This window comes from Nelumbo nucifera, chromosome 1, assembly GCF_055504915.1.
Source record: "Nelumbo nucifera cultivar China Antique chromosome 1, China Antique-T2T, whole genome shotgun sequence".
Classification (NCBI taxonomy): Eukaryota; Viridiplantae; Streptophyta; class Magnoliopsida; order Proteales; family Nelumbonaceae; genus Nelumbo; species Nelumbo nucifera.
The window spans coordinates 72,262,923-72,277,279 of record NC_142649.1 but is presented as its reverse complement, the minus strand read 5'-3'; the positions used below and the strand labels follow the sequence as shown (position 1 = coordinate 72,277,279).

General features: G+C 40.8%; 1 protein-coding gene across 3 annotated transcripts in view; it reads left to right on the top strand.

Moving 5' to 3' along the window:
- Positions 1 to 14,357, top strand: part of UBP5 (ubiquitin-specific protease 5) — a 70,919-nt gene that overhangs the window by 33,711 nt on the left and 22,851 nt on the right. The gene's annotated exons all lie outside the window — the stretch shown is intronic.

Sequence of the window (14,357 nt, the reverse complement as noted above, 5' to 3'; positions counted from 1 at the left end):
TGTCATCCTTGATAGACTTGCTGAGTATCCTTCATTGGTAATATTTCACCACCCCAATGTCAAGGTTTGGTGGTTGTTGATTTTCTCTAGATGAGATTGGATCATAATTATGTCAACCTTGTACTTAAGAAATATACATCAGACTTATATTGATCATTCTTAGATATATCACTGCAGCCGATGTGGTATTGTGGTTGATTATCATCACTACTAGACACAGTTAGGTTCACCATGGGTAGGATCACCATCTGTCAATCATGATGCCATCTTTAAGACCTGTTAATCATTATAGATACATTTGCTCTCATCATCATCATCATCATCATCATCCATGCCTTATCCCAACTATATGGGGCCGGCTACATGAATCCTGTTTCACCAATCCATTCTATTTAAAGCCATATCCACTGTTAAATTATTAGTGCTTAAATCATTTCTTACTACCCATGTCCTTTTTGGTCTATCCCATGCTCTTCTAGCCCCTTCAATGTGTAAAAATTACTTCTAACTGGCACGCAGTGGGTGGTCTTCTATGCACACACCCAAACCATCTTAGTCTACTCTCTTATTTAATCACCTATTGGAGCTACTCCTAGGTTCCTACGGATAACTTCATTCCTAATCCTATCCTTTCTAGATTTTTCACTCATCCATCTTAGCCTTCACATTTCTGTCACATTCCTAATCCTATGTTATGTTTTACAATTTTATGTATATAAATTGGATTTTTGAGGTTCATGCAATTTATAAGGTACCTATTTGTTCATTATGGATTAGGCATTGGTGCCGAAAGAGTAAAGATATGAATGGGGTTGACATTGATAGAGGGTTGGAAAGGGAGTTAGAGAGGCTGCTGCTGAGAGAAGAGGTGAGGTGGAGGCAGAAATCAAGGGCACTGTGGTTAAAAGAGGGGTACAAAAACACAGCTTTCTTTCATGCATTTGCAAGTGGGAGAAAAAGGAGAAATCTGATTTGAAGAGTACAGGTAGGGGAGGAAATGGTTGAGAGCTGGGCAAGTATTCAAAATCTAGTGGTGGAATTCTATAGGAAGCTTTACTCAGGGAGGCAGTGGTGTTGGATATCCTTGGAGGAAGTAGACACAAAAAAATTGAGTGAAAGGGCAGCTGGGTGGCTGGGAGGGAGATTGAAGTAGGAGAAGTCAGGGAGGCTCTAAAAGAGGATAAATGGAGACAGCTCCGGCGCCTGGCGGATTCAACTTTAACTTCATAAGAAAGTGCTGGCACTTCCCAGAGAATGATTTTTTGGAGATGATCAAGGAATTCTGTGAAAAGAAAACAGTGGATAATAGAGCCAAGGCAACCTTTATTTCACTAATACCAAAGAAGATGGGGGCTATAAACATATAGGGTTTCAGGCCAATCAGTTTAATATGTAGCCCTTATAAGCTACTAGCCAAAGTCCTATCAATGAGGCTAAGGAAAGTACTTCATGAAGTAGTGGGGGAGACACAAATGGCTTTTATGGGAGTTCACGTCTGCCCCCCACAGAGTGCACCCCAAAAACATCCCACAGCACATCCCAACCGTGTATTGGGAACATCTCTCAATGACAAATACGGGAGGTGTTCTCAATGCACGCTGAGATGTGCATGTGGGGCGTTTTTGGGGCTCGTTCTGTGGGGGACGGATGTGAACTCCTTTTATGGAGGGAAAACAAATTCTGGACGGGGTGATGGTGGCAAGTAAATGTATAGATTCAAGGTTGAGGAGTGGAAGACCTGGTTTGGTGTGCAAATTAGACATAGAGAAAGCATATGATCATGTGGAGTGGGGATTCTTGGAAGAGATCCAAAGGCTGATGGGGTTTGGAGAAAAATGGAGGGGCTGGATGTATGGTTGTATCCTTCCATCTCATTCTCAGTGATCCTAAATGGTATCTCTTTGGAATTCTTTCAAATTTCCAGGGGGTTGAGGCAAGGGGATTCTTTGTCCCCTCTGCTATTTGTTTTAGTGATGGAAGCACTAAATCTGTTATTAAAGAAGGAAGTCCAGCAAGGGTGTCTAGGGGGTTTCAATGTAGGGGCAGAGGGACCATGCATTTCTCATCTGCAATTTGCAGATGATACTCTCATTTCTAGATGCAGTGGTGGATCAAGTCCTGAACCTAAGGGCAGTTCTAGCAAACTTTGAGCTGCTAACAGGAAGGTGAATCTAGAGAAGAGTGTCCTGATTGCAGTTGGAGAGAATCGAGAGATAAGCCTAGAAGAGATGTCAATATTTGCAGCAGCTTTAGATTGTAGAACAGGGAGCTCCCTTTTTCTTACTTAGGCCTACCTGTTGGGGCTAAACTTGGCTCATCTAGCACACGGAAACCCCTCTTAGAGAGAGTGGAGGTGAGGTTGGAAAGCTGGAAAGCAAGATATCTCTCTCTAGGGGGAAGAATTACCCTCATAAGGAGTGTGTTTCAAAGCTTACCTACTTATTACCTCACACTGCTGAAATATCAACTTATGTAGCCAATAAAATAGAAAAAATTCAGAGGGATTTCCTTTGGGAGGGGACAAAGGGTCCAAGGAAGTTTCATTTGGTAAAGTGGGAGAAAATCTGGAGGCCGAAAGCTTTAGGGTGGTTGGGTTTCAGAAGAATAAAAGTTCTCAACAAAGCTCTTATGGGAAAATGGCTATGGAGGTTTGGGTTAGAAAAGGAAAAGGAGTCATCATGGAGAAGAGTGGTGGTAGGGAAGTATGGGGTGGTGAGATTTGATTGTACTTTTTTGAGGATGGCCTTTTTTTGAGGTCCTTTATTTTGTACAGATTCTCATTGTACACAGGACCTTATATTAATAAAAGCATACTTTACCTTTTTTGTTTAAAAAAAAAAAGATTTGTATGGGAACCAAGGGAGGTATCCAACTCCTATTGGGTGAGTGTGTGGAAGAGCATAATGAGTTTCAACCAGGATTTCAGAGGCTGGGTTTGTTTTAATGTAGGAACTGGATCCCGAGTGAGGTTCTGGGAGGATGATTGGAGTGGGGTTGGGAAACTGTGTGATCTGTGCCCAAGATTGTATAGGCTGACTGAACATCAGGACTCCGTGGCCCAATGTTATGAAGTTAGTGGTGATAAGGTGGTTTGGACCCCTAAGTTTAGAAGACCTCTGCGGGACCAAGAGTTGGAGGAATGTTTTGTCTTGCTGGACAGATTGGAGCAAACCAGAATGTCTACCACTAGTGAAGATGGCCTGTCGTGGAAGGAATGCAGAAATAGAAAATTCACTGTGAAGTCATTTTACTTGGCTCTCATCAAGGATAGTGTAAGCAATGGGCAAATGAGGGGAATATGGGGAAATCCAGTGCCCCCAAGAATTGAAGCTTTTGCTTGGATGGCTGCATTGGATAGTGTTCTTACAATAGATCATCTAAAAAGTAGAGGGTTCTGTTTGGCTAGCTACTGCTATTTGTGCAAATCAGATGAGGAAACTGTACTCCATTTGTTCTTCTCCTGTCACTTAGCAAATTTCATGTGGAGATTCTATTCTTTCCTCTTTGGGATGCCCCTCTTCCAACCATCAACATCAGCAGAGTTCTTCTCTACATGGTCAAAGTTTGAAAGCTAAAATTTCCTGGTGCTGCATTCCCTTTGCAGTCTGCTGGTCTTCGTGGAGGAAAAGGACAGGAGGCTCTTTGATGGAAAGGAGAGGAGCATTGAAAAGTTGGTGGCATTGGTTGGCAAACTCATCACAAGTTGGGTCATTTCTCTTCAAGAATTTGAGCAAATCAGTACCTCAGACTTTGTTGCTGAGAATTTCTGGAACATATTAAAGATTCAAACTTGATATATGAATCAGTTTAGTCTGAACTGAAATTTGATTTTGTTTGCTTTGATTTACGTGGTGTTATCTTGACACCTGAACAGTTTGTACTCGTTTTTTATTTTAATAAAATTTTTATTGTTATTTACTCTTAAAAAACATTGATAGAAATTGGCTGGAAAATTGTTGTTGTTAGCAAGGTTCAAACTTTTGTCATGTATCGCCGATACGTATCATATTGGTGGGTCACTGATACACTAAATCAGAAAGCTTTGGGGTGAGCAGAGGGGAGTTAAAAAGAAACTGGCTGCAAATCCTGTTTACTTCCCCTTCCTCTCCAACTATACCAACTCTTCCCCCCAAGTAGGGACTATGAGTACCTGTTGCAGTTTGTTGGCAGTTTTAGAAGGTCGCCGCTTCCTCCATCAGCAGCTGGAATAGGGGGTACTGTAAGAAACTCTACTGGAGACATTTTGTGGGCCTTTAGTGGCCCAGTTCAAGCTGCAGATGCCTCAGAAGCAGAAGTCTGCTCCCTTCTAGAAGGATTAAGAGTTGCTAAGAGGCTCCATTTTCAATCTGTTAGTAGTAGAAGGAGACTCTAGAGTTACCATAAGTGGGCAAAAGAATCAGTGGTGATGGTCCATGGAGGCTAGCTCACCTCCTTGCAGAAATTCATGAGCTGTCTTCTCTGATGAACTGCACCTTTAGATGAATTCCCTGGGAAATCAATAGAACTGCAGATGTTTTAGCAAAGCAAGGATTGGGAAGGGATTTTTTGTATAGTGGTAAATCTTTGCTGTCTTAGTTTGTTACAGGCTCTTCTTTTTGTGCTTTTTTGACCTGTTTGTACATCTCTTATGTACATCCTTCTCCCCTTTTCTGAATATAAGTTATCTTTCTCTTAAGAAAAAAAAATCAGAAAGCTTTGGGGGTTTGGCCTATTTCAGGGGGTAAACAAGCCTAAGACATACTCCCTGACCTATTTAAGAAAAAAACTAAAAAAAAGATGGGCACAAGGTTCAAAGTACCGATGCATCCTTGTGCCATATCAGGGTGTATTGATACTTTGAACCTTGGTTGTTAGTATCTCATATATGTTCTAAACTAGTTGGATGGAGGTCACCAACCATATTCTCAGTTTACTTGTAGTGCAAGTCTTGTACATCTTTCATACTTACATTTCTGATTTCCCTTTGTATGAATGTATTTAAATCTTTTACCTTAATGATGGTATTAGCTTCACAGGTTGTGCATGTGAAGGAGCCCTTAAATCACAAAAGGACAAAACTGAATACCCCATTACACCTGATTACACAAATTTTCTATTTATGTTTTGTCCTTTTTTTATTCTAAGTTCTATGACCGTCCATTTTTGTGACACCATCATTGCTCTTTACTTAAATGTAAACCTTCCATTTGAGTAGAGCAATTTTCTCTACTGCATGGACTGATGAATTTTCTTGCCTATGATAGAGTGGAGGTTAAGGGGTGTGAGCTCTGGGAAGCTCATGGTTGGCTCAAAAAATAGAGTTGCCACCCATTTTTTAGAGGAAATGGGCCCTCATTTTCAGATTTGAATAATTCGATTTAAGTCTTTGATAGCGACTCCGTTTTCCATGGAAAAAGGCACATAATCAAGAGACTTTGGGTCCCAAGGATTGGGAGAGGGAAGGTATTAGGCACCCCTCTCCAAGCTGTTGTAGTAGCCCAGTACGGGAGTTGTTCAGGCTCAATTACTTTTGGAAAACCAATAAACACAACTACTAGAATTTATGAAATATAGAGAAACGTGTTCTCAGCTTCTCTTGAGACCGATGTTATCAGGTCTTAGGTACTAATTTCCCTAAGACCCTCGCCTCTCTACCTCTATACTCGGTCTAGAAGAAGTTGAGTACAATGCTTCTCCAAGGTCTTAGAACTTCAAGCAACCTAGAAAAACTAAAAAAAAACAAAGATTACGAAATTAGGTTTAAAAGTTAAAATGAAAGACTTACCTTTCGTATGTACCTTGTCAAAAGTTTTCCAGCAGCTAGGGATGAGATAGAATGAAGTTTAAATGGGTTCTTGAGCTAGGAAGTGCTTCTGGTTGCAACAACTTCTGCTTGAACATAGAGGAGGCAAGTTTGGAATTTGAGGTTTAGGGTACTTTCGAATTTCGGGTGAATAGAAGGCGGTATATGGGCTGGGAGAAAGCTTTCTTCTTTGTTCCCCATCCTCCTTTTTGGCTCTCTCTCACCTTGTCTCTCTCTCTAGGGGCCTCCCTCAAGTTTCCTCCCCCTTTCAAAGCTTGAGTTGGGTCTGTATTTATAGAGGAAGGGAGAGGAAGAGGTCTGAAATTCATCTAATCACAAGGCTTGGGCTTCAAGAAAATTTTTTACAAGAGAATGGGGAAGGATTTTTCAAAGAAAATGGTGATCAATCAACTTTTCCTCTTTGGTGAAAGATTGTCTTCGATTTGGGAGTGATTTTCATGGGTTTTGTGTGTCCAATGGGAGATTGGGGCGTGTCTGTCATGATAGTCTCGTATTTGGGGCTGTCAGTGGCAGAAAATGTAAATTTGATGAACTTTTAAATGTGGTTTTGTCTTTTCTTAGCTTTAAGTGGGGGTACTTTTGGGTTTTTGGGTTTTTGGGTCTATTAGGCTCAATTTCATTGGTCTAGGTGTTCTAGTGGGTCAGATAAGGGATTGGCATTAGTACCTACCTTCTTGAGGTCCTAGGTTGGGATTGTTGATGTGGTGATTCAATCTGACACGTCGGAATGGTATTTTTCTAGTTAGTCAAACAGATGAATTAGGATGTGAAATTTGACGTGCTAAGGTTTTTTGGGTCTCTGAACATCGTGGTGATGTTTGATTGGTCAAATAGGGTCGGGATGATTGAGATATATGGCTGACAAGTTTGGACCAACGAGATTTTTCGAAATAGAATCTTTATTTGATGAAGGGTCAAATGGGGGAATTTTGGGATGAAATTTGGTGGGTTGGCACTTTTGAACGTCCTGAATTTAATGGAAGTGATGGATCTTTGATTAGAGGTGTAAATTGGCTGATTTAGTTTAGATCATGGTCTTAGCTTATGGTATTCTAATCAATGAGAGGGCCCAAAATGGGATCTTACTTTTTCAATGGTCAAATGGAGGTGTTTGGTCGTGAAATTTGACGTGCTAGGATTTATTGGGTCTCCGAATACAATGGTAAGGTCTGATTGGTCATGAAGTTGGGATGATGGATGGTAAGCTCTAATTAATGAGATTTGCTGAAATAGGATCTAGGCTTGATGGGGGGTCAAATGGGGGAATTTTAAGCTACAATTTGGTAGGTAGGTAGGCATGGATTAGGGTGAGGAGTCAAGTGGATGGTTCTGATTTGAGAAAGATATGGTCGATCTTGGTAATTGTTCAGGGCCATCAGAATGGGATCTTGATATTTTTGTGGTTGGTTGTCGTAGATTCGTGTTGGCATTCGCTAGTTGATTGTTTCCTAGTGATCTTAAGGTGATGGATATTATTGGATTTGATTTTGGAGGAGTTGGAATTTGAATATCGCATAGATCGAGGCCGTTAGAAAGGAAGTTGGTGTGATGAACGGTGGATCTTTGCAGTTTAGTCATGAAAACTAATGTGTAACTAAGTTATAGTTTTCCAAGTTTGGGGGTGATGTTTGATCGAACGTTGATATTGATTTCAAGGTTCTTATTTGTCTTGTGGGTTGTGTCAAAGGAGGGTATTTTGGGTTTTGGAAAGTTTCAAGTTGATTTGGTTGTGTTTCCAAATTTTTGGGGTCCAAGAGGAGGGTACAAAGAGGTAAGGTGAAGGGACCGAGCAAAAATCGGGTGCTGACAGGGGGGATTTTCAGGTCATTGGGTGGGTGAAAGGAACTATTAACAATGAAAATTAGCCAGGGGCTATTGCTTGGTGCAATGGTAAAATCTAAAATTCTTGGGTTGACAAGTGTGAGAATTCAGGTTTTGGTACCCGATGTTGAGAATAAATTGTGTGGATGAAAAGGTCTCCAACTTGAGAATAAATTGGAATAAAGGTTGTGTAGCTGGAGTCAATAGGCAAGAATCAGAAGTGGCTTCTTTGGCTAGACCTCTAGGTTGTGAGGTTAGTGATTGAACTCTAAAGTATCTAGGCTTACCGTTGGAAGGAAACCTGAGGTCAGAAAGCTTTTGGTACCTGGTGTTGGAGAGATTCTCTAAGAGATTAGCAGGATGGAAAACAAAATCTCTTTAGGAGGTAGAATCACTTTAATTAAGTTAACACTAGCAAACTTACCCGTGTATTTCTTGTCTACCTTCAAATTGCTTGTAAAGATGTGTACCGGATTGAAAAAATAATGAGAGGTTTTCTTTGGGAACCCGATGATTCTAAAAAGGACCATTGGGTAAAATAGGAAGTGGTGTCTAGAAAGAAAGACAAAGGGGGCTTAGGGATTGGAAATATCAAATAGGAAACACAACATTGTTAGGTAAATGGTTGTGGAGATTTCCTAAGGAGCAAGAAAGTTTATGGCATAAGGTGATAAGAAGTATTCATGGATTGGTAGCAAATGGATGGGATGCAAGTATCGACCCTAGGGCCTCTACTCTTCCCTGTGGAAAGACATTGTTGGTGTTTTACCCGTTTTCTCACCTTTCATCAGGTATGATACTTGCTTGGGTAACAAGGTCCTTTTTTGGGAGGACAATTGGATTGGGAACTCTCCCCTTAAGGAGAGATTCCCGATCATCTATTCCCTCTCTTTGAAAAAATTTCAAGTTATTTCTTCTTTTCGTGTCTCTGGGGATTCTTAGGATCTATCACTAAGGAGAGTGTTTGAAATGGTAGAAAACTGATCTACTTCATTCCATTGCCAATCGGCATATTTATACAGTAAGCTGCTGCAATAAATAGAAAAAACTTTCTAATTCAATCCCTATAATTAAGGGACTAATCAATCCCTATAATTAAGGGACTAACCTTTTTAATCCCCATATTTAAGGGATTATATTTTTCCACAATCCTAGGAATACATATTCACATAATTCTATTTTTACACAATTACCAAATATAAATGCTAACTACCAAATATACATCTACACCAGTAATCCCACATTTTCCAACACTCCCCCTCAAGCTGGTGAATAGAGATCCTCCATTCCCAGCTTGGCTATAATTCTTCTAAAGTCTGTACTATTGAGCCCTTTAGTAAGTACATCGGCCTGTTGTCCTTTTGTAGATACATAGGGAGTGCAAATCAACTTGCTGTCCAGTTTCTCTTTTATAAAGTGTCGGTCAATTTCGATGTGCTTCGTCCTGTCATGTTGAACAGGATTGTGAGCAATATTGATGGCTGACTTGTTGTCACAATATAGTTTCATAGGCTCTTCTCGTGGAATCTTCAGGTTTTCTAAAATTATCTTCAACTAGAGTAATTCACACACTCCTTGTGCCATGGCCCTGAATTCTGCCTCTGCACTTGGCCGAGCCACTACATTTTGCTTCTTACTCCTCCAAGTTACTAAGTTTCCTCCCAAGAAGGTACAGTAACCAGAAGTGGGCTGTCTATCTACTGGAGATCCTGCATAATCGGCATCTGTATATGCTTCAAGAGCCAATCCCCCATTTCTTCTGAATAAAATTCCTTTCCCTGGATTGCCTTTAGGATTATGCATAAACTGACTTATTACACTTACAACGTATGCAATATCTGACCGTGTATGTGCAAGATAAATGAGTTTTCCAACCAGTCCTTGGAACATCTCCTTGTCTACACTTGCATTCTCGCTGGCTTCTCCAAGTTTATGATTGGGATCTATAGGCGTGGAAGTTGGTTTACATGCCATATTTCCTGTTTCTTTCAAAAGATCAACAACATACTTTTGTTGAGAGATAAAGATGCCTTGTTTAGAATGTGCAACTTTAATTCCGAGAAAATACTTTAGTCTCCCCAAGTCTTTTATCTCAAATTCTCTGGAAAGGCAGTTTTTCAATGCTTCCTTCTCCTTTTTATCATTCCCAGTAACAATTATATCGTCCACATAGACTAATAGTGCAGTAACTCCCCGGAGGTTGTGTGTTTGATAAACAATGTGTGGTCACCTTGACTTTGCTTGTAACCTGTACTAAGCATCACCTTTGTAAACCTTCCAAACCATGCTCTCAGAGATTGTTTGAGGCCGTATAGTGCTTTCTTCAACCTACAAACTTTGTTCCCCTTAACGCCTTCTACAAAACCCGGTGGATTGTCCATGTATATCTCCTCTTCTAGATCACCATGGAGAAATGCATTCTTTACATCAAACTGTTGCAAATCCCAATTATAGTTGGCAGTCGAAGACAACAACACCCTTACTGTATTCATTTTAGCTATTGGGGCAAAAGTTTCCTGATAATCTACCCCATAAGTCTGTGTATATCCCTTGGCTACCAGTCGTGCTTTGTACCTTTCTAACGACCCATTAGATTTGTACTTAATTGTGAATACCCATTTACAACCTACAATCTAGATCCACAACTTCCCATGTGTTGTTCTTTTCTAGTGCCTCCATTTCCACTCTCATGGCTTTTCTCCACTCCTTATTAGAAAGTGCCTCGACTAGAGTATTAGGAATTGGAATGGTGTTAAGGCTGGCTAGAAAACTTTTATGGGATTTAGAGAATCTTTGGAACGACACAGATTTGGCTAAAGGGTACAATGGGCGTTTGGTACATTCTCTGGTTCCTTTTCTCAGTGCAATAGGTAGGTCATACTCAGACTGTGAAGGTGCAGGTTCAGGTTTTGCATATCCCTCAGTTCCAGGATTAGGAGTTGAATCTTGGACTTGCACAAGTTGAGGATCTGGATTTCTTCTCCTAGAGTAAACCTGCATATATCTCACATCATCATGCACATCATTGGTGGGGTTAACAGTGTCTGAATTTGGTTCAATGGTCGGGTTGTTTGACTCTTGTTGAGACTCGGGAATGTGGGGCTCAGAGGATTGTGACTCAGAGGGATGTGATTCTTGACGGTTGGATGACTGTGAGGAGGGTAATACATCTAAGGAGAGTAGATCCGAGGCCTTATCTTCCATTAATGAGGGCTCCCCCTGAAGATAAGGTTGAGTGAAAAAGGATTGTCCCTCCTCAAATGTGACATCGATGGAGGTGTAGAATTTTCTGGTGGCTGGATGATAACATTTATAACCTTTCTGAGTTGGGGAATATCCCAAGAAGACACACCTGATTGCTCGTGGATCCAATTTTCCCTTATTATGGACATGAACAAAGGCAGTGCAGCCAAAAATTCTTGGTGTGAGATTATTTGAGGTTCGAATATCAGGGTAGAATTGAGAAAGGACTTGTATTGGGCTTCGGTTGTCAAGAACTTTAGATGGTAGTCTATTTATGGTGTATGCAGCAGTAAGGACAGCTTCCCCCCCAATATTGTTTTGACACCCGGTTTTGAAGGAGAAAGGCTCGGGTGGTTTGCAAAAGATGGCCATTTTTCCTCTCAGCTATCCCATTCTATTGGGGAGTGTTAACACAGGAGGATTCATGCACAATGCCTTCATTCTGAAAAAATGGGGACAAATTCTGATTAAAATAATCTGTAGCATTATCATATCGAAACCTTTTAATTCTCACACCAAACTGAGTTTGGACCATGTTATGAAAGTTGGGAAGAATGGTACCCACATCAGATTTAGAATTAAGAAGAAAGATCCATGTGATCCTAGTGCAATCGTCAATAAAGGTGACAAACCATCTAGAACCAGTAACGTTGGGAATTTGAGAAGGGCCCCATATATCCGAATGAATCAAATAAAAAGGAGTTGAAGATCTTTTATTGCTGATTGGGAAAGAAACCCTTTTGTGCTTAGCAAGTTCACAAACATCACAATGAAAGGTTTCAACATCAATCCCTTTACATTGTTTTTAAAACAGGAAATGAAGGATGACCGAACTGAAAGTGATGATGCCAAATTAAATCTTTATTGGAGGTAGATAAGGATGACTCGTGTGTGACATGCATAACAATGTGAGATGGTTTGCTGGTTTCTTCAAGGTAGTAGAGTCCATCCCTTTCCTTAGCAAATCCAATCTTCTTCCCCGAAACCCGGTCCTGAAATACACAGTAAGAAGGAAAGAACACAACATTGCAGTTCACATCCTGGGTGAGTTTATGTATAGAGATAAGGCTAGTGGATAACTTAGGAACATGAAGCACATTTTAAAGTAATAGGGATGGAGTAATTTGAATATTCCCAATCTCTGCCACTGTGGTGAAAGAACCATCGGCAACAGAAATTTTTCTATTACTAGGATAGGGTGTATAGGTGAGAAAATGTAGTGAAGAGGGTGTCATGTGGTCAGTAGCTCCAGAATCAAGAATCCATGGAAAAACACTAGCCGAGACATGCAATCCTAGAGATAAAGACTCACTTGAGAGAGCAAGAGAGGTAGAACCACTTCCTGGTTTCAAGGATTTCAGGAAACTCCTTAGCCTTTCAATTTCTTCATCATTAAATGGCCCCTGACTTGAGTGTTATTGTTGCGGGATTGTGGAGACATTATGGGCCTGTTGAACTGCTTTCGAAACTCCTCGATTTCCCCATTCCTTGCTGGATGTGGGAGGTTTCCCATGAAGTTTCCAGCAGCGATCTTTTGTGTGTCTGGGCTTCTTGCAATAGGTGCACCAGAGGTTATCGTTAGAGTCACAGGTGGTTGTGTCACGAGCCAAGTTGTGATTGTTCTCACCCTTTGAACCACTGTAATTTCCTCCCCTTGCCACCATGGCTGAGCCTTCGGGATCTTTAGGCTCAAGCATGATTCCACGGCGGCTTTCCTCAGCTCTGACAAAGGCTATGACTTCATCGGTTTGGACGGGAGCACTTGTTACAGTCACGCCGGACATTGTTAATGGAGGAAGAATAAGGCCAGCAAGAAAGGAGAATAAAGAAGGGAAGAACTGGCCAGAATAAAGGAGAATAAAGAAACACTTCTAGTTACAGATCAACATTGAAGACCAGAAAAACACAAAGAGAAAAAACTGGCAATGAAGGCCGAAAAAAAATTCTCAAGGTTGGCAAACCTAGAGCTCTGATACCATGTTTGAAATGGTAGAAAACTGATCTACTTCATTCCATTGCCAATCGACATATTTATATAGTAAGCTGCTGCAATAAATAGAAAAAAACTTTCTAAGTCAATCCCTATAATTAAGGGAATCAATCCCTATAATTAAGGGACTAACCTTTTTAATCCCCATATTTAAGGGATTATATTTTTCCACAATCCTAGGAATACATATTCACATAATTCTATTTTTACACAATTACCAAATATAAATGCTAACTACCAAATATACATCTACACCAGTAATCCCACGTTTTCCAACAGAGAGGTTTGAGGGAACCAAAAGTGGGATTGGCAGATGAACTTTTTTCTCTTCTCAGCTTAGTTTTTTTGGACCAATCTTGTCCTAATAGTAGAATTTGGACTGAAACCTCTTTAGGTTGTTTCTCTTGTTCTTCCTTTTTCAATGCTCTGGTGCTCTCTACTAACCTGGGCACCTCCTTTCCTGTTAAAGAAGTCTGGAGTGCTCCGGTACCCCCAAAAGTAAGGGCTTTTTGTTGGGAAGTGGTTCTCCAAAAAATTAATACCTTGAAGTGCTTCAAAGAAAAAGACCAAATTGGTGCTTGTCTCCATAGGTCTGTAGCCTTTGTTTGTGGAACGGTGAGATGGTGAATCACCTATCTTGTCCTTTTGTTACTCTTATATGGGATTGGTTCTCTTCTCCCTATGATTGCAGATGGAATCCTCCCTCAAGTGTAATGGATCTCTTTTTTTTTTTTTGATAAATGTGTAATTGATCTCTTTGATCCTAGCTTCTTCTGACAACCAAAGAAAAAGGGAAGGGTGATGCGGAGAGTAACGAGGGCAGCTGTTCTGTGGGCAGTTTGGGAAGAGAGAAACAACAGGATTTTCCAAGGGAAAGAAAAATCAGCTCTTGAACTTATAGAAGGGATCACCATCAATGCCATAAATTGGCTGAAAACTCTAGACTTGTTCAAGGATGTCTCTGTAGATGACCTGACTAGAGGTTGGAGTATAATAGCAGGGTCTCTACCGTACAAGCAGTTTGGTCCCCTCCTCTTACAGTGTATTGTGAAACTAAACTTTGATGGCAGCTCTGTTGGGAACCCTGGACCATCTGGAATTGGGGGTGTGTTTAGAGATGTGGGAGGCAGAATCCTGACTATGTATTCTGGTCCAATAGGATTGGGAGACTCGCTTAGAGCAGAAGTAATGGCCCTCATCCAAGGGCTCAGATTGGCTAAGCAATTGGGCATTCAACAGCTAGAAGTGGAGGGAGACTCAAAGTTAGTAGTAGTATGGTTGCAAACAAATAGTTTCGGAATGTGGTCCCTCAAACAACCTATAAGCGAATTACTGAGCCTCTCACAAGGGAGCTGGGTGCACATGTTATTTGGGCTAAGAGGTCAGCAAATGCTTTAGCTGACATTCTAGTAAAGCATGGAGTGAATCGGGTGCCTTTGTTTTGGGCTGTGTTGTAATTTGTTTTTAATTAGGGGTCACCTTGTATTTCTGTAGGTGGCA